The sequence below is a fragment of the Natator depressus genome, chromosome 10, assembly GCF_965152275.1.
Source record: "Natator depressus isolate rNatDep1 chromosome 10, rNatDep2.hap1, whole genome shotgun sequence".
NCBI classification, from domain to species: Eukaryota; Metazoa; Chordata; order Testudines; family Cheloniidae; genus Natator; species Natator depressus.
The window spans coordinates 47537990-47559486 of record NC_134243.1 but is presented as its reverse complement, the minus strand read 5'-3'; positions in this window follow the sequence as shown (position 1 = coordinate 47559486).

Below are 21497 nucleotides of genomic sequence, written 5' to 3'. Positions count from 1 at the left end.
CTGTGATATCCTCAGCAAGCTCCTGCGCTTTGCTTTCTCTCTGAGGGCTACAGACAGCGTGTAGCAGCAGCCACAAGTTGTCACGCAGCACCTTGTAAGCAAGCGCACTTATTCTTAAGGTAAAAGTGTTACAGAGAAAAAACATCATAAAACAGATTTTTAACACACACTGAACATACCAGGAGTCACCATCAGTCTAGTAAGTCAAAGTCTTCCCAACCCTTTTGCAAAGATTTCCACTCCCCACTTTGACAGCAGGTCCTGTCCATTTGCTGGATCAGAAAGCAGGCTTCAGCTCAGTTTAAACCCAGTCCGTTTATAACAAAAGGCCTTTCTTTGGCTGTTAGTCTCTGGAAAACCCAGATTGAGTCAGTATATGCCAGCCTCCCCAGGGGTGGTACTTCTCTGGAGGTGTTACAGCTTGAATGATTCACCTTAATCACCCCTCCACACACACATTGTCTTTGATTCTTGGAGGAGCTGTGGTAAACCCATCCCCCTAGAGTTGTGCAGAATCCCTAGCCCACAATGATACATAAACCATTCAGATATTGGTTCACACACAGAGATATTGCATGGGGTTGCCGTACCTGTCCAACTCAGCACCTGGGAATTCCCTCCAGTGTGGGGAATCCTCAGCTAAAGCACAACCGGCACAGCCAGCTCCTGGGCTACCTGGGCTTGGTGTAGAGGGCAGGTTGGGGTGGAAAGAAGTGCCATTGGAGTGCTACTGTGTGCCATCTGTTCTCGGTGGGGGGGCAGCTACGTGGGGTCAGATTTTCAATTGTTCAGCCTCTGCAAGTGGTGCCACATCTACAACTGTTCAGCACCAAGTGTGCTCCCCATGTGCGCCAAGCAGCTTTGAAATCTGGCCATTTAGTCTGATATCTAAATGAGAGCTGAGCTCTCCCCTCCGAGGGATGCCGAGCAACTGAAAAGCTGGCCCTCAATTCTTTTGAAAAGCAGGAGGAATTTAGAGCACAGAGCTGGCTTGAGAATCAAGGGAGCACAACTGGTTTCTCTGCACTCCACCATCTGCAGCTGTACTCCACAAAGAGAATCTGGGCCTAACATGGCCTTCTACATTGAACTGAAGAAGTGGATCAACGTCCACTACAGTTGAAGCCCAGCCAACAATAATTCTGCTGAAGGTTAGCCTCTCCTCCCGAGGCAGATCAGAGCATGCAAAAACATTTCCTTGAGATGACATTTGCATAGATTTCATAGTGAGAATTCAACACCTTAATCCTAACACATCAAAAATCTCCAGCTACCAGCCCAAGCAGGTCTTGAAATGTCAGGGGATATCATCTTTATCTTCTCACCACAATATAGTTGATTGGGAGACTGCCAAAAATAAAAGACTAAGGATTTCTATTGTATGGCAATGTGAATGTCACAAGGGGGGACCTTTTGAAGAGCTGATCCAGGAGGGTGAAATTAGAGTGACTTTGGAGAAAGAGAATCTTTGTGCGAAATCCCAGGATGCTGCTTTGCAGGTAATGTGCTTCTACAGGTGAGGTTCCTTTTTAAATCTAATTGGTTAAAAAAAAGTAGATGGATGTACTTTCAACAGCAGGGGAAGGTTGCTTCACTTAATCCTCAAACTTCCATCACAAACTTTTAAAAAAGTACTTTCTGGATCTTCCCCGGGTATTTTAAGAAACTTCAGCATTTGTAGAGAATTATTTCAAAGGATTTTTGAAATTGTCATTTTTTTCCAGTGGAGCTGAATATTATTACATACCAGAGTCTGAACTGATACCTGCAGGGCAGCCAATTTAGCTCCATGTATTTCCACTGCTTTATCAAGTTCCTCTCTTGATTTTTCTGCAGGGTCCAGCTGAGATGCCATATTATTAAAAACAGAGCTGGGATGGAGCTGCAAAGTTTGTTCCCAATTCTGGATGTGGATCCCACTTTCCCCAGAATTCTGTGGTCTACGGGAGCATCCAGAGGTCTCACTCAGGATCAGGGCCCCATTGTACTAGATGCTGCAAAATCATATGAACAGACTCAGTCAGTGCCCCCAAAGAGCTCAAAAGTCAAAGACATTTCTATTAATCCATGTTCTTAGCTAAGCAGGGGATCTCTTGGAGTAGCTAAGGCTGAGTAATACGAACTGTGTTGGGCCCATTACCTGGGGAGCAGCCTGGAGGAACTCTTATTAAAGTTCCCTACTGTTGTGCCCCCAGTTCATTTGCCAGATGGCCTTTATCTTTAAATCCCCATCCATAGACTGGCCTGAATCTGCAGAGAGTTGTCAGGGAGATGTTCGTATCTTCCTGGCTTACTGCACTCAGGCAGAATCAATATCCTGAGGCCGCACCCCTCACCCCACCTGTGCCAGCCACCATGTAACCACAGAAAGACTGGGGGTTGAAGTCAGGGAAGTCTTGCACTGACGCAGGAACCATCCAGGCCTTTGTATCTTACTACAGGAGATGGACTTTGCTGGGTCTGCCCCTTGCCTGGTGTAGAAGTACCACCTGGCCTGATCCTCAAGAAAATCTGAAATGCAAAATGTCCTCCAGCTATGGTGCTCAGCAAGCAGAGCTGAGGTAGAACAAAAGGCCAGGCAGGCTCAGATTCAGATCAGAAGAGGCCCCATATAAAAGAAACAGAAAATATCTCTTCTGTTCACGAGAGCATTGGAGCATCCCCCTGCCCACCCTTTATAATTACCCTGTTCTGTTTGTTCCTTCTGAAGCATCTGGCACCATCCACTGTCAGAAGATAGGATCTTGGGCTAGATGGAGTTGGTCTACCCATTGTGGCCATTCTTATGTCCAGACACTCACCTAGGATGTGAGAGACCAGGTTCAAGTCCCTGTTCTAGCTAATTTAGAGCAGGGACTTGAACGTGGGTTTCCCACATCCCATGTAACTGCCCTAACCACTAGGCTATTGGCTAAGCTGGGGTCTTGCTCACCCTCTCCAGAAATTCCATCCTGGACCTGAGAAACCTTCCTGACAAAGGTTTCATAAAACATTTCAGTTCTGATGAAATGCCATTTTTCCAACAGAAAAAAAGTGTAATTGAAAATGTTTTGACCAGCTCTAAGAGGGATCAGTCCACTACTACCCAAGGAACCCAAGCTGTAGGTCCCCAGAAAACGAGCTTCCCAGCAGGGGTAGGGGATATTGCAGAAGTGCAAGACACTAACAACTTCCTGAAAGTCTGAAATCAAAACAGTTCATACCTCCTGCTTCCCTTATACCCCGAAGGGCCAAATCCTCAGCACGGAAGGCAATGGCACTGTGCCAGATTGCACCTGTACATCTGGCCCTGTGTTCTCCCCAGCAGTTCATCCTCTTCCTATTGCTCGCTTTCTCTCTCCACCATCCCCATCTCTTCAATTGCTAGACCTGGCTGGAAATTTTCCAGCAGATGATCATTCTGATGGAAAATGCAGCTTCTGCAAAACTGAAATGTTCCTTGGAGAAAATCTTAATTTTGCCAAAAATTTTCAGTTTCCCATTGGAAAAATCCAAAGGAAATATTTCATTATGGGTCAGTTCGACCTGCGTTCGAACATTTTGTTTTGTTGAACTGACCCAGAATATTTAATTTCAAATCAGTTCAATAAAATGTCAACCTGCATTTCCTTATCAGCACACTGCCTTATAGGAGATGGTGTTTAGACCCCCCAGTTCTGTCGTCCGGGATGAGCTCCTTTGAGGACTATATCACCCATAACAAATGGCAGATTTCTGTCTGACCAAGCACTGTGCATTATCTGAGTCACATGATGGGTTGCATCATGGGAGATGTAGTCCAGCCAGGCAACTTAATCCATGTGGGTCATCCGGCTCCTGAAGTACAATTCCCATAAGGCAATGTGCCAAAATGTGAAAATAGAGTTTAATGCTGAAATGACTCAAAATGAAGCTTTTAGGGGCATTTCAAGAAACAAGCATTTCAATTTCAGGAATATTAAAATGTTTTGATCTAAGCAAAATATTTCAACATTCCCAACTCAAACGTTTTTGGGATTTCCATTCTATGAAAAATTTCAACATTCCATTTGTTGTGTCCTGATTTGGGACCAAAGAAGATGTTACAATGTCAGAATTTCACATGGGACAGAGATTCTGAATTTCACTCAGTGCTACTGATTCCTATTGTGTCAATTTCATCCCTGGCTTAACTCCATCCACTTCAGTGCAGTTAGAGCAGGGATGGGTTTAGCCCTTGCCTCATATCACTCCATGTGTTACCTATCCAACCAAGGCCTGAGCTCCACCCGCCCCGCATCGAAGTCAGTGTCAAAGCTACTTATGTCAATGGGTTCAGGATCTGGTCCTTAGATCTGGGGCATAGCTTTGTATGGCTGTAAAAGGCCATAAAATCTGGGGCATAGCTTTGTATGGCTGTAAAAGGCTCTCCACCCCAGTGGCAATATGCAAATAATAGATTAAAAACAATAACTTTGGACCATAAATAGGAGCGGAGGACATTCAGAATTGCATTAGATCAGGCTTCTCTGTCATATAAGAACTGGTCAGTCCAATGGTCCATCTACCCTAGTAGCCTGTCTTTTGACAGTGACCAGTGCCAGATGCTTCAAAGAGAACAGACAGAACAGGACAATTTATTGAGTGATCCATTCCCTGTCACCCAGTCCCAGCTTCTGGCAGACAGAGGTTTAGGGACACCCAGAGCACAGGGGTGCGTCCCTGGCCATCTTGGCTAATAGCCATTGATGGACCGATTCTCCATGAACTGATCTAATCCTTTTTTGAATGTTTGGCCTTCACAACATCCTCTGGCAATGAGGTTGACTGTGCGTTGTGTGAAGAAATACTTCCCTCTGTTTGTTTTAAACCCACTGCCTATTAATTTCATTAGGTGACTCCTGGTTCATGTTATGTGAAGAGGTAAATAACCCCCCTTATTCACCAGTCATGATTTTATAGACCTCTGTCGTATCCACCATCAGTCATCTCTTTTCTAAGCTGAACAGTCCCTGGCTTTTTAATCTCTGCTCAGATGGAAGCTGCTCCATCCCTTTAACATTGCTGTTGCCCTACTCTGTACCTTTTCCATTTCGAATACATCTTTTCTGAGCTGGTGCAACCAGAACTGCACGTGGTATTCCAGATGTGGGTGTGCCATGGCTTTATAGAGTAGCATTATGATATTTTCTGTCTTATTATCTATCTCTGTTTGCTTTTTTAACTGCCACTGTACATTGAGAAGATATTTTCAGGGGACTATCCACGATGACTCCAAGAGCTCTTTCTTGAGAGGCCAAATGTCAAAAAATTACGAGTCAGGTTTAAAAAAAATAAATCAGGAGACTTTAAAAAAAAAGTTGCATTGTTTTTATTTGCCTTCTGGACTTCGGGCCCTTAGAAGTCATATTTTCAGGCTTTTCTCTACAACCTGCAGGACTAGAAATTTGCTTTATTGTAGAGACTGCCAAGACTCATCAAGCCCTCGGATCGCTACCCCTTCCTGCTTCTCCACGTGGGCACCAATGATACTGCCAAGAATGACCTTGAGCGGATCACTGCGGACTACGTGGCTCTGGGAAGAAGGATAAAGGAGTTGGAGGCGCAAGTGGTGTTCTCGTCCATCCTCCCCGTGGAAGAAAAAGGCCTGGGTAGGGACCGTCGAATCATGGAAGTCAACGAATGGCTACGCAGGTGGTGTCGGAGAGAAGGCTTTGGATTCTTTGACCATGGGATGGTGTTCCATGAAGGAGGAGTGCTGGGCAGAGACGGGCTCCATCTTACGAAGAGAGGGAAGAGCATCTTTGCCAGCAGGCTGGCTAACCTAGTGAGGAGGGCTTTAAACTAGGTTCACCGGGGGAAGGAGACCAAAGCCCTGAGGTAAGTGGGAAAGCGGGATACCGGGAGGAAGCACAGGCAGGAATGTCTGTGAGGGGAGGGCTCCTGCCTCATACTGGGAATGAGGGGCGATCAACAGGTTATCTCAAGTGCTTATATACAAATGCACAAAGCCTTGGAAACAAGCAGGGAGAACTGGAGGTCCTGGTGATGTCAAGGAACTATGACGTGATTGGAATAACAGAGACTTGGTGGGATAAGTCACATGACTGGAGTACAGTCATAGATGGTTATAAACTGTTCAGGAAGGACAGGCAGGGCAGAAAAGGTGGGGGAGTAGCACTGTATGTAAGGGAGCAGTATGACTGCTCAGAGCTCCGGTACAAAACTGTGGAAAAACCTGAGTGTCTCTGGATTAAGTTTAGAAGTGTGTGCAACAAGAGTGATGTAGTGGTGGGAGTCTGCTATAGACCACCGGACCAGGGGGATGAGGTAGATGAGGCTTTCTTCCGGCAACTCACGGAAGCTACTAGATCGCATGCCCTGATTCTCATGGGTGACTTTAATTTTCCTGATATCTGCTGGGAGAGCAATACAGCGGTGCATAGACAATCCAGGAAGTTTTTGGAAAGCGTAGGGGACAATTTCCTGGCGCAAGTGCTAGGGGAGCCAACTGGGGGGGGCGCTTTTCTTGACCTGCTGCTCACAAACCGGGTAGAATTAGTGGGGGAAGCAAAAGTGGATGGGAATCTGGGAGGCAGTGACCATGAGTTGGTTGAGTTCAGGATCCTGACGCAGGGAAGAAAGGTAAGCAGCAGGATACGGACCCTGGACTTCAGGAAAGCAGACTTCGACTCCCTCAGGGAACAGATGGCCAGGATCCCCTGGGGGACTAACATGAAGGGGAAGGGAGTCCAGGAGAGCTGCCTGTATTTCAAGGAATCCCTGTTGAGGTTACAGGGACAAACCATCCCGATGAGTCGAAAGAATAGTAAACATGGCAGGCGACCAGCTTGGCTTAATGGTGAAATCCTAGCGGATCTTAAACATAAAAAAGAAGCTTACAAGAAGTGGAAGCTTGGACATATGACCAGGGAAGAGTATAAAAATATTGCTCGGGCATGTAGGAAAGATATCAGGAGGGCCAAATCGCACCTGGAGCTGCAGCTAGCAAGAGATGTCAAGAGTAACAAGAAGGGTTTCTTCAGGTATGTTGGCAACAAGAAGAAAGCCAAGGAAAGTGTGGGCCCCTTACTGAATGAGGGAGGCAACCTAGTGACAGAGGATGTGGAAAAAGCTAATGTACTCAATGCTTTTTTTGCCTCTGTTTTCACTAACAAGGTCAGCTCCCAGGCTGCTGCGCTGGGCATCACAAAATGGGGAAGAGATGGCCAGCCCTCTGTGGAGATAGAGGTGGTTAGGGACTATTTAGAAAAGCTGGACGTGCACAAGTCCATGGGGCCGGACGAGTTGCATCCGAGAGTGCTGAAGGAATTGGCGGCTGTGATTGCAGAGCCCTTGGCCATTATCTTTGAAAACTCGTGGCGAACGGGGGAAGTCCCGGATGACTGGAAAAAGGCTAATGTAGTGCCAATCTTTAAAAAAGGGAAGAAGGAGGATCCTGGGAACTACAGGCCAGTCAGCCTCACCTCAGTCCCCGGAAAAATCATGGAGCAGGTCCTCAAAGAATCAATCCTGAAGCACTTACATGAGAGGAAAGTGATCAGGAACAGTCAGCATGGATTCACCAAGGGAAGGTCATGCCTGACTAATCTAATCGCCTTTTATGATGAGATTACTGGTTCTGTGGATGAAGGGAAAGCAGTGGATGTATTGTTTCTTGACTTTAGCAAAGCTTTTGACACGGTCTCCCACAGTATTCTTGTCAGCAAGTTAAGGAAGTATGGGCTGGATGAATGCACTATAAGGTGGGTAGAAAGCTGGCTAGATTGTCGGGCTCAACGGGTAGTGATCAATGGCTCCATGTCTAGTTGGCAGCCGGTGTCAAGTGGAGTGCCCCAGGGGTCAGTCCTGGGGCCGGTTTTGTTCAATATCTTCATAAATGATCTGGAGGATGGTGTGGATTGCACTCTCAGCAAATTTGCGGATGATACTAAACTGGGAGGAGTGGTAGATACGCTGGAGGGGAGGGATAGGATACAGAAGGACCTAGACAAATTGGAGGATTGGGCCAAAAGAAATCTGATGAGGTTCAATAAGGATAAGTGCAGGGTCCTACACTTGGGATGGAAGAATCCAATGCACCGCTACAGACTAGGGACCGAATGGTTAGGCAGCAGTTCTGCGGAAAAGGACCTAGGGGTGACAGTGGACGAGAAGCTGGATATGAGTCAGCAGTGTGCCCTTGTTGCCAAGAAGGCCAATGGCATTTTGGGATGTATAAGTAGGGGCATAGTGAGCAGATCGAGGGACGTGATCGTTCCCCTCTATTCGACACTGGTGAGGCCTCATCTGGAGTACTGTGTCCAGTTTTGGGCCCCACACTACAAGAAGGATGTGGATAAATTGGAGAGAGTCCAGCGAAGGGCAACAAAAATGATTAGGGGTCTAGAGCACATGACTTATGAGGAGAGGCTGAGGGAGCTGGGATTGTTTAGTCTGCAGAAGAGAAGAATGAGGGGGGATTTGATAGCTGCTTTCAACTACCTGAAAGGGGGTTCCAAAGAGGATGGCTCTAGACTGTTCTCAATGGTAGCAGATGACAGAATGAGGAGTAATGGTCTCAAGTTGCAATGGGGGAGGTTTAGATTGGATATTAGGAAAAACTTTTTCACTAAGAGGGTGGTGAAACACTGGAATGCGTTACCTAGGGAGGTGGTAGAATCTCCTTCCTTAGAGGTTTTTAAGGTCAGGCTTGACAAAGCCCTGGCTGGGATGATTTAACTGGGAATTGGTCCTGCTTCGAGCAGGGGGTTGGACTAGATGACCTTCTGGGGTCCCTTCCAACCCTGATATTCTATGGTTCTATGATTCTATGAAAGTGAAAGCTGAGATTTTCCCATAACCACAAGATTCCAGGAGCTGGGGCTTTAAGGCATCTAGGAACTAACATAAGACTCACTTTAAAATTCAGAGATTTGGGAACACTGTGATCTCTGTGGTGAGCACAGTCCCTTCTCTGTGAATTATTCAGTCTTTGCTCTGCTTCTAAGAGACAGCCAGCAAGGGGAACTAATTAGTGGCAACTGTCATCTTGCTACTGATGTGTCTGCTAGGACACTGGATTGAGAATACCAGCGATCCTTCCATCCAGGTGGCAGAACCCAGATGTAACCTAAGACCAGAATGTAATTCAGTGCATTACCCTTCCACAGCTGATCTGCATTTGATGTTGTTGTTTAAGGTCCTGGAAGTGGGAAAGGAAATGATGCAGAGATATATCAACATTTACATGGTTTTATACATCCAAACATCATCCAAGCTGACTGGCAATGGATTTGGCTTTGGTCCTTTTTTATTACTGCCTTTTGACAGAAAAGAAATGCAAAAGGGATATTTATGAGTTCTGCAATAGGTTGGTTTGGCTCTTGCACTGTGTTTAAAATACCTCATTTGTTTCCATACATTAACTGTCTCCAGGATATTTACAGTCTTAGACAGGCAAAGGCAGATACAGGTTAAGGTTCCTTGCCTGCTCACATCATAAATGTGGAAGTACAGCAATGTTTGCTGCTAGGACGCAGGGAGGTAGGAGAAGCGGCATCTCTTAGACTCACTCATGCTTCCCAAATCCAAACCCAATCGAAGTGTAGACAAGGCTGGGAGGAAAGATACAGAGGCACTAAATACAATCTGGAAAGGTGGCCGCAATGGACAGCTCTGTGCTATGACACATTCTGGTGTATGAAACCGTCTGCTGCCTGCTTTCCATCAGTTTGGTTAAAGCTTTTCCTAATCCTAAAGCCTGGTTTCTTTTTACTTACTTTTTTAAAATGAGTCCCACCCCTCTAATGCCAGGGGCTCTGCCTAGGGAACAGCATGTGCAGTGGGAGAGGTGGGGATGGGAGACAGGGCTGGATGTCACAGGAGGGGAGAAGAAATGCTCAGATATGCAGGCCAGCAATGACGGTTTCTGATGCAAGACCAGCATTAGCAAATATTTCTCTGTCCTCGCTCCAGTAGCTCTGCAGTCTCCTCCCCGTCCCTGCCTGCCCCTCTCTATCTCTCTTCCACTCTGGCTTTACTTTGCCCTCTTCCTCTCTCTTTTACTGCCTGAGCATGACTTTGCCTCATCCTCTCTCTCTCTCTCTCTCTGCTTGCCCCTTGTCCTTCATTTCTGCTTCCACCCTCCCTTCATCTTTGGGGCTTTTTGGTTTTGTCTGATTTTCCTTTCTGCTTTTGCATTCCATTCATCTCTCTCCTTCCATCTCCCTGATCCTGAAAGGCTTGTCAGTAGAAAAAACACAAGCTCCAATTCTTCCAGCTCTATTTACCAAATAAGGCCTGGAGTCAGATTTTATCTAAGAAAAGGAAAAGGAACTGGATGCAAGTAGGTTGTGGGGAAGCTCCTAAGTGAAGAAAAATGAGGAAAGCAAGAGACGGGTGGTAAAAGAAGAAAATACAGAGCCAGGCTTCCCCCCTCAGGAAAGGAAACTTACAAAACAAGGCAAAGATTTTCTTTTTATGAAGTGGGTTCAATTAGGTCTTGCTGTCTGAGCACTGTATTCAGAGGATTTGGTTCTCTGGCATGTTCAGGGCCACAGGCACAAGGGCCAGATTCTGATCTCAGCTTCTCTGGCATAAATCTGGAGCAACCCCCCACCAATTCACACTGCTGTAGCCAAGATGAAATTCTGCCCCCGGGATGCTGCAGATCTCAGTCACAGGGGTATAAACCCAGAGCAGCTCTATCAGCTTCAAGGAGGTTACTCTGGTTTTACACCAGCGTCACAGAGAGCATGTAGCTGCTGATTCATTTCCCCTCAGTCTGGCTGCAGAGTGATATCTCACCAAATCCTCAAAATTAGAGATGGGAATAAGCTATTCAGAGGGCTCCCTATGCCCACGGTGCATTTCACAGAGCTGTGTGCAAGCCGGGTTTACATGCCTAGGTTTAGCACATGCCTGGCACCCCCTCCCCTTTCAGCCTCCTTCTCCCCTCTCCATTTGTATGCAAACTCAATGAGTCAGAGCAGTGAAGCGTTGAGGCAGAATGATTGTGTGGACTTCAAAGGGAGCAACAAACAGCTTCTAAAGTGAAACCCAGGGCTTAACAGATTTGGGGATGAAGGACAGGGGTCGTGGTGAATTTCTGTATGGGAGGGGGCATAGATGCGTCTGATCTTCCCTCTCCTAGCACCAGAGACCCTGTCATTACAGTGCTGATTTCCCATTCATGCATCTGTCTGCCTAGGAATTTCTCTGCCCATGTAGCCCCTCACAAACATGAATGGATTTATCCTCAACACCCCTGTAAGGTAGGTCAGTCTTATTATCCCCCATTTTATATATGGGTAAACTGAGGCACAAAGAGATGTAATTGGTGACTTGTCCAAAGCCACGGGAAGGCAGCATCAGAGCTGGGGTTAAAATTCAGGAGTTCCTGGCCCTGGGTCACAGCTTTGTGCATCTCTCTCTGTGTCACCATCCCACTGGATCCATATCCCACCCGCTAAGCAAGGCCAATAGAATGAACCACAAGTCCAGAAGCTGGAGCCACTGGGATTTTCCCCTCTTTCTCCATGGGAACCAACCCTCAGATCCCTTCATGACACCAGCCCGAGGCCACATGTAGATTTCACCTTTGAGACTGGCACTTCCTCACTACAGCCTCCTGGCCCAACCCCACCCATGGTAGAGGAGGGGCGAAAATTCAGAGCCCTGCCGCCCCTCTGTCAGCATGACCCGATATCTCCTCAAAGGTCCAGCGATGCAGAGTTGGACCTTCAGCTCACTGGCTCAGTGTCCGATCCTGACGTGCATTCATCTCCATCAAGCATGGACCATTGTTCCTCTCCTTCAGCTGACTTTCCCAGCCCCTCTGCCCTTGGCCTGAAATGAGCCACACTGGACTGCTGAGCCTTGAACTGGGTGTGGAGCCCGCATGGCTACTGGGTTAGCCATAAAACCACATCTTGCACTCATCCAGATGTGTAAATGGAGCAGGAACTCTGATCTCTCTCTTACCTCCTCTCAGATTTTCTCCAGGGGAATCTATTCCAACACCAGCTTAACCTCCTCAACACACCTTCAGGCCCAACTTGGCCTTCTCCTGGGTATATTCAGATGCCTTTTCTCCCTGTAACTCACCTTGTGCTCCCACCCTTCTCCCCAGAGAAAACAGCTGGGATTGCCAACGGAGAGAGACAACAGGCACTGGGCACCCAACTTTCATTGACTTCCTGTGGAAGTGGGAACCTCCCTAACTTCCTTAGGCCCCCGTGAAAATACCCCAACATCAGTAGTGTATGGGCCATTTGGGGTCCCCTTATCTGGATCTAGCCAACATTGTGTTCATGAAACTCCACAGGCCTGGCTCCCCCCGTGCCTCAGACCTTGCACTGCCATTCACACCAGTGCAAAGCGAGTGTGACAGGCTGCTGTTCAGGCCTGGTGGAGTCTCACAGTGACCTCTCCTGCATGAGGTGCTGGGCATGGACGAATCTGGCCCCACACCTCACGCTGCCTGAGTGCTCACCTTTCTCCGGTTCTGTCTCCCAAGGCCTCTTTGGCCTGCCTCTTCTAGTGGCTGCTCTGAAGTGGTCCCTTTCAAGCCACAAAATGATTTGTGAGTGACAGAAACAAACATTAAATTTTCATAACCCTGAAGAAGGCAAGAGGGAGAGAGACAGGGGGCAGGGAAGGGAACAAGGATTCAAGGCAATTTGATCCCTGTCCATGACCCAAATCTCACTTGCCAATTAAGACCGAAATAATAGCCTGTGGCCAAAACAAAGCAGAGTGAAAAGGCTCTTGTTGCTGGGGTGAGACAGCAATGTTACCTCGCAACGAAGAGAGGGATGAGGGTGGAGGAGATGGTCGAGAATTTATTACCATGCAACCCGCTTATGTGCTAGTGCTTCACAGATGTAGAAGCCAGGACCATGCCCCAAGGAGGCTTACAACCTGAATAGACACCAAGTGGATGCAGGGGCCAGAGAGAGGATCTGACATGCATTGGTGGGCATAGTCTTGAAAGGGAGAACTAGGAAGCCCAGCCACAAGGTCTTGATCCTTTTGCTCCATACTCAACTTGCCACTTTGTGTCTGGATGTGGCCACTTCTCTGGAGCCGGCCATGCTCCAAGACTGCTGGAAGATGGCTACGGAGCCTCTGGAGCTGTGGGGTGACAGGAGAAGGCAAATCCAGCCTTAGCTCTTACCAGTCCTGTAGCTGTCATTTTCAGTCCAGGCTTCTGTGATTTGAATGGCATTGTCTGTGTCCTATAAATGGTTCTGGGAGGGGAGGAAGCCCTGCTAGGCCTGGGTTTGACATGGTCAGCAGCCACCCCATGGGAACAGGCCACTGGCACAGCACTCGGCTGCACAGGTTCAGGATGACAGCAGGAAATGCAAGAGGTGTTACGGCTTTCCAAGGTGAGTCTGTCTGGCCAATGCTACCCCCTCCCCCAGCTCAGGTGGCACATACACATCCCTTCTGCCTTTTGGGGTGGAGGACCCCGAGCTCCCTTGGCAGGCCCCAGGTCTCCTTGCAGGTGCCCATGCACCAATACTGCACCCTGCATGTCTAGATCCCTACCCCGTCCAGGCTGACTTGCTGTCCGGTCACTGATGGGGAGCAAAGGGCATTGGGGCAAACCAGAGCTGTATTCACAGGAATACTCTCCCCTTCCTGCCCTACACAGTGTCCTTAACTGAACATCTCTCAGGAGAAGGCAAAGGGGCTCCCCTCCCCAAATGGTTACACTTACCAGCCCAGGGCCAATTTTGGCTGAACATATTTGACTCCATCTCACTGGGGAACTGCAGATCCACCTGGCCTTTCCTCAGCAGAAGCTGCAGAGACACCAAGGAAGCCTGCCACCGTTCAGCTCTTCACTTACCAGCAGGTGTCGCTGTGGCCCTGGGTGGGGGGAACCCGGGGCTCTCAGTTTTGCCCGTGCCAGGAGATATTACTGTACTTAGAGGAAGGAGCTCCAGAGGAACCTAGGAATGGTCTTGGTGTGCATAGGATCGCCATGAAATCCTGGACAGAGTGTGGGCAATGTAGCAACGAGCCCATCTCGTTAGCACAAACAAGGAGCGATGCATAGTCATGTGAGCGCCGGTGTCTAATGAGCGCATGCTGGGCCTTCCCTCACCTCCCTCTGCCCCTGTCATTAAGATATCCCAATGCTGCTGCCTGGGATCCCATCCACAATCGATAGCTGGTGCACCACAATGAGAAGAGGACAAGCAGAGCAGGGGGAGGGAGGCAGAGTCCCAGCTCAGGATGCAGAAACTATCTCCTCTCCTCATCATATCAGTAGCACCCATTGTTACGTTGTCTGTATCCTGCACATCCCAGCTCGGTGCAGCAGGACCCCGTTCTCCACGACAAGCCGGCCTTTGTCCGAGGGACAAACGAGGAGGAATATTTTCGTCCTGGCAACCTGTTTATCTGGAAGAGCACACGCCTCAGTTATCATGCCCAGGTAGCAGGGGATTTGGGGGAGACAACAGGCCCATTCCTGCCACACACCTCATTTTGAGTTCTAGCCTCACATTCAGCCTCTCTCCTCCCCTCTGTCCTAAGGTCCAGACTTTCTGCCCCCGGCCCCCACATTTTCTGCCTGCAAAATGGATGCCTGGGGAAGGCTGGGCTGAAAGTTTGCCCATAATTGGGATGGGAAAGGAAGTACCATTGCAGGGGACAGAGGTTCTGGAGATGTTCTGGACTGTTCTACTGTTGGACCTCAATGTCTCCCCCAAAGCACTGGGGGGCCATGCAAACAGGGAAGGTGGGAATGGGTTGCAGTGATGGTTAGGATGGGGCTGAGGTTTGTTTGATTGGGAGTTTTCAGTGAACAGGGTTTAGCCTGACAGGTCTGACCTCTATTAGGACCGAGTCAATTGATAGAGTGACCATTTACCATGCTCCTAATCCAGGGTTTGGGACTAGGGAGAGGTGACGCTACTCCGTGTGATTTGGTTTCTGTCAAAACAGCTGAGCCCCGAGGCAGTTTTCCCCGCTCTGGGGTGAGGAGACTTTTCAAATGCAAGTGACTAAACAGGAGGTCTACACTGTATACCTGGCCATTGAAATCAGCACTTTTTAGGTACGCCCAAAGGGCATCCATGCACCTAAGGCCTGGACTTCAGTGAGCTTTTGATCAGGCCCCTAATGCCAAATTAACCCCTCCAGTTGGGTGAGCTGGATGCCATATTTATACACCCATGTTTGGAAATGGGCTTCCCCATGGGCTAAGGGACGGACAGTGATCCAAGGGAAATCAATGAAAAGCTTGGTTGGCCTGGGCTCCGTTGAGCGTTCATTGGCAGAACAGCCCAGAAGCAGCCCAAAATAAACCTTCTCCCCGCCCCTCCAAGGGAGGGTGGTCTCTGGGAGGCAGGACTGAGGACCCTCCGCAACAGCAGCTGGCAGGACATGCCCCAGAGAGTGAACAAGAAGAGACTAACTGAAGATCAATCAGCGATCAGTAGGGCAGAAGCCTCATTATCTGATTACCAGCAATGTGTCTGATGTTCCTGTAGCTGCAACACCACCGGCAGTGAGTGCCATCTCCTCGAAGCTAGCCGCAGAAGCCGCACCCTTAACAGCTACATGTGGGTTGCCTTTGAAACTCTCCTAATCAGCAGTGTGGAAATTGTGTGAAATGTACAAGACTATCACATAAGGTTAGGGAAGGAGTCAAGTGGCTAATTAGTTGGTTTATAGCTTCTTTTCTTTAAAAGGGAAACGGTCTTTTTTCCCCACAGAACATACTGTAATTAAATAGAGGAGACCACCTGCAATAATAGCATTACAACTGGGTGGGAGAGGGAAAATAACCACGTAGCACGTGCTCTCTCCCCTGCTAGGGCACTGCTAGAAAGCCCCTGAGGAGAAGGGTTAGGTATTAGGGGAAATAAACTCACACACCACAGAGAGTGACAATATCAGGGAGCTAAGGGCCATGTTTACCCTCCAGGATAACCTGAAACAATCCCTCAGTTGTGAGTGAGTGTTTTCTGGCTGGGAGAAGGGGGAGAGGCTTAAATGAGGGTGTAAAAGGAGTGGAGCCTAGCTGATAGCACCCTCCTCTTACTGGACCAGGTTTCGCTCTCGCTGAGTCCCTGGGGGAGCTCTGCCTGAGCTGGCCCAAGGGATCCAGCCGGGAAGCAGTTTGCAGCAGGGCTAGTTGTTTTATTTTGAGCCTTTGAACAAATCAATCAAAGCCTCCCAGGCTCTTCCCTCAAACTGTGCACAGGTCAGGTAGCCCCTTCCCCAAGTCTGTCCCTCACACCCGAATTTCCTGGCTCTTACCTCAGAGCCTCGGCAATAGAGGACTCTGCACAGTCTCCCCTCCATCCATTTGGTTTCTGGAGCAATTCCTCTCTGCGGTAGCTGCAGTAGCAGTTGGTTTGGAGCACAGCCCCTGTCCCCTCAGCTTTCTGGAGGGTGTTTCAGTCATCCCCCCCTCCCATTTTCTGCTGCCTCTTTTATGTGGCTCAGCTAATTAAGTTCCAGCTCTTTTCTCCAGTGAAGCAGGCAGGGGTAATCAGCCAGCAGTCAGCTGCACACCTCTGACCCCACAGGAATGATATCCCTTTAGCTTCCACCTTCACAGCTGGGTCCTCAGGGAACCTCGGGTAGGAAGCACCCTCTTGGGGTATGTCTACAGTACGAAATTATTACAAAATTATTCTGTTCGAATTTTTGGAAGCTATTTTATACGTTCGGTCTTCTGTGTCCCCACTAAAGCGCGTGAATTCGGCGGATTGCGTCCACAGTACCAAGGCTAGCATCGAATGTCGGAGTGGTGCACTCTGTGTAGCTATCCCACAGTTCCCACAGTCCCCGCCGCCCACTGGAATTCTGGGTTAAGCTCCCAGTGCATGATGGGGCGAAAACATTCTCACGGGTGTTTCTGGGTGTGTGTCGTCAGAAAGCTACAGCAGACAATCGTTTCACACCTTTTTGGCATGCAGACGCCATACTGCTTTCAGCAGACGGTGCACCGCTGCTCTCCTGCTACTATGAATCCACCTCTCCAACTCAACTCTGCTTGGCCATCGTGAACCGAGCAGCACGGCTTCTGCCGCCAACTCTGCTCTCCTGCTATTGCCATGCTTCTGAGCTTCTCCATGTTGTCTGTCCTAAGCTTCCACCTCCGTGAAAGCCACAGAAGACAACCATTTTCAGCCTTTGTTCAGCTATTGTGAATCAAACAGCACAGCTTCCAGTGCCAGTCTGCTCTCCTACATTTTGCGCCCTTTTTCCAGGATTACCCGTGCAGGTGCCATAGCCATGGAGCCCGATCAGATCTCCGCTGCAGTTTTGACCATTGTAAATACCTCGTGCATTATCCAGCAGTATTTGCAGTACCAGCAAAACTGGGCGAGGAAGCGACGACAGCGCGATTACTATACTGATGAGGACATGGACACAGATGGCATGGTATGTGGCATGTGGAGATCATGGTGCTGTTGGGCCGGGTTCATGCCGTGGAACACCGATTCTGGGCCCGGGAAACAAGCACAGACTGGTGGGACTGCATAGTGTTGCAGGTATGGGATGATTCCCAGTGGCTGAGAAACTTTCTTATGCGTAGGGCCACTTTCATGGAACTTTGTGACTTCCTGTCCCCTGCCCTGAAGCACAAAGGCACCAAAATGAGAGCAGCCGTCACAGTTGAGAAGCGAGTGGCCATAGCCCTGTGGAAGCTTGCAACGCCCGACAGCTACCGGTCAGTCGGGAATCAGTTTGGAGTGGGAAAATCTACTGTGGGGGCTGATGTGCTACAAGTGGCCAATGCAATCATTGGCCAGCTGCTATCAAGGATAGTGACTTTGGGAAATGTGCAGACCATTGTGGATGGCTTTAATTCGCTGGGGTTCCCTAACTGCGGTGGGGCGATAGACGGAACGCATATCCCTATCTTGGCCCTGGAACACCAGGGCGGCCAGTACATAAATCGCAAGGAGTACTTTTCCATAGTGCTACAAGCACTGGTGGATCACAAGGGACGTTTCACCAACATCAACGTGGGATGGCCGGGAAAGGTGCATGACGCTTGCATCTTCAGGAACTCTGGTCTGTTTCAAAAGCTGCAGGAAGGGACTTTATTCCCAGAGCAGAAAATAACTGTTGGGGATGTTGAAATGCCTATAGTTATCCTCGGGGACCCAGCCAACCCCATTAATGCCATGGCTCATGAAGCCGTACACAGGCAGCCTGGACAGTAGTAAGAAGCAGTTCAGCTATAGGCTGAGCAAGTGCAGAATGGTGGTAGAATGTGCGTTTGGATGATTGAAAGCACGCTGGCGCAGTTTACTGACTCAGTTAGATCTCAGCACAACCAATATTCCAATTATAATTGCTGCTTGTTGTGTGCTCCACAATATCTGTGAGAGTAAGGGGGAGACATTTATGTGGGGTGGGAGGTTGAGGCAACTGGCTTGGTGGCCAGTTTCACACAGCCAGACAACAGAGCGATTAGAAGAGTGCAGCAGGGTGCGCTGCACATCAGAGAAGCTTTGAAAGTCAGTTTCATGACTGGCCAGGGTACGGTGTGAGAGTTTTGTTTGTTTCTCTTAAAGTTACCCGCCCCCTATATATATATATGAAAGGAAATAAAGTCACAATTGTTTAAAAACTCTTCTTTATTATTTGTTGGACAAAACATTGAGAGAAATCAGAAGCTAGATGGGGGAGGGGAGGGTATTGTGTTAGGGGGGTGGAGGAGGAGGGAAGGAAAAGTCCAGAAACCAAATAAAAATTTAGGATATGCCAGCTTTTTGCTGCTTGTGCAATCCTCTGGGGTTGACTGTGTGGGTCCCCGTAGCCTCCCCTCCCCCACACCCCCGTATTCTTTGGCATCTGGGTGAGGAGACTATGGAACTTGGGGAGGAGGGAGGGTGGTTATACAAGGGCTGCAGTGGCAGTCTGTGGTCTTGCTGCCTTTCCTGCATTAGATCCACCATACAATGGACCATGTCAGTTTGCTCCCCCATGAGCTCGACCATACCATCCTGGCTGCTCTCATCGCGCACGTCCCTCCTCTCTTCGTATTCAAGTAACGCTTTACGCGACTCCGCAATTGTTTGCCTCCACGAATTCAACTGGGCCCTATCAGTGCAGGAGGACTGCATGAGCTTGGCAAACATGTCATCCCGAGTCCCTTTTTTCCGCCTTCTAATCTGGACCAGCCTCTGGGACGGAGTAGATAGGGGCCTCATTGAAACATTTGCACCTGCTGCAGAGGAGAAAAAGGGAGGGTAGTATTTTAAAAGATACATTTTAGAGAACAAAGGGGACACTGTTTCTCAGTGAAACAGGCAATTCACAGTACACAGCACATATTCTTTCTGTACAAGGTCTTATTTTGCCTCTTATACTGAAGTGCCTGCCACTTTGGTGTGAGTAAGCCATCACACGCGGCCAGGCAACAGAATTCAGCTTTCAGGCAGCAGCCAGGCAACAGAATTCAGCTTGCTGGCAGCCTGCAGGCTCTCTGGGATGATCACTTCACACAACACCCTCCTCCCCGCCCCCCCACCGTGGGGCTCCGATGAGGCTCTGAGCAGGGATGAGCCCTTTAAACTAAATGCGAACAGCCCAGCACGGCTGGGTTTTCCCCCACCCCCCACCGTGTGGCTCCGATCAAGCTCTCACTCACCAGAAGTGCCTTCTCCAGGGTCATGGCCCGGGAGCATGCTTTACGAGTAGGGGGAGGCTATTGGCTCCAGCATTAAGAATATTGCCTGGCTAGTGGGGAAAACAGATTCCCCACTTGCCACCTGTGCACTGTCCTCATCCTCCTCCTCTTAGTCCTCCAAAAACTCATCCTCCTCGCTCCATGCTACTCCCCCCCTTGCAGGTGTCCACGGAAAGTGGTGGGGTAGTGGTGTCGTCACCCCCCATAATTGTATGCAGCTCACAGTAGAAGTGGCATGTATGGGGCTGTGACCCAGAGCACCCGTTCGCCTCCCTGGCATTTTGGTATGCTTGTCTGAGCTCCTTGATTTTTGTACGACACTGTTCTGTGTCCCTGGAGTAGTCTCTTTCCATCATCGTCCTGGAGACTTTAGTGTACATATTTGCGTTCCTTTTTTTGGAACTTAGTTCTTCCATAACAGATTCGTCTCCCCAACATGCAATGAGATCCAGTACCTCCCATTCGGACCATGGTGGAGCTCATCTGCGAATCTGGGACTGCATGGTCTCTTGAGATGGTGGACTCTGCATGGTCGCCTGTGATGGTGGACAGTGCTGATGGTCACCTGTGCTGATGGTGACCAAACAGGAAATTCAAAAGTTCCCAGGGCTTTTACTGCCTACCTGGCTTGTGCATCGGAGTTCAGAGTGTTGTCCAGAGCAGTCACAAGGGAGCATTTTGGGATAGCTCCCGGAGGCCAATATCGTAGAATTGCGTCCACAGTACCTCTAACCCGGAACTGCGATCTCGATTTTAGCGCTACTCCACTTGCCGAGGTGGAGTACAGAAATGGGAGTAAAGAGCCCTTTAAATCGAAAAAACTGGTTTGGTCGTGTGGACGGAACCAGTTTTATTTCGAGGTAACTCGGGTAATTCCGAAATAACGGCGTACTGTAGACCAGGCCCTAGGTTTTAGTCTGGATGGGTTGTTTATGAGGGGTTAGAATCTTGTAAGAGTTGCGCTAAGCAGTTTTTGTTTTGCAAAACCTCCTCAGCCAGATTCCTTTTCGACCCGTTTGTATTATCTGAGTGTCTAAAACTCAGCCCAGGGCAGTTTCTGGTCCCGGCCCCGTGGGCTCTGAACGCCCAACGCCTGATGTTCAGCAGGGATGAGAGAAGTGTTTGGCTATCAGGTTTTGCTCCGTCTCTAAAACAAGGACCCAGGTTGCTTTTTTATTTTGGAAACCAATCCCAGCCAGGGCTGGCTCAGGCCCAGGCCCTATTTTATCCAACCCAAAGCTTGCTTGGGTGGGGGTGAACCATTCTTACCTTTGGCCCTCTCTGAGCCCAACGCACATAGCTGTGGATGGGAGGTGCCATTGAAGTTCCTGGGCCACTATACATAGGGAAATGTATTTTCATTTGGAGTCTTATGTCCACAAGTGTATTGGTGCGGCTCAGGTCGCACAGATGCGCAGCTAGACAGGGTGTGCTGTAGGGCTCTGAAGCCCTTACACAGATCTAAACAGGTTGTGTTATTTTGCTGCATGCTCCTATTGTTAAGCAGTGTTTCCATCACAACAATGGTCAGTGGCCATCAAAAAAGCTAACAGAATGTTGGAAGCATTAGGAAAGGGACAGATAATAAGACAGATAATATCATATTGCCATATAAATCCATGGTATGCCCACATCTTGAATACTGCATGCAGATCTGGTCACCCCATCTCAGAAAAGACATATTAGAAAGGGAAACGGTACAGAGAAGGGCGACAAAAATTATTAGAGGTACAGAACAGCTTCCATATGAGGAAAGATTAATAAGACTGGGACTTTTAGGCTTGCAAAAGAGATGACTAAGGGGAGACATGATAGAGGTCTATAAAATCTTGACTGGTGTGGAGAAAGTACATAAGGAAGT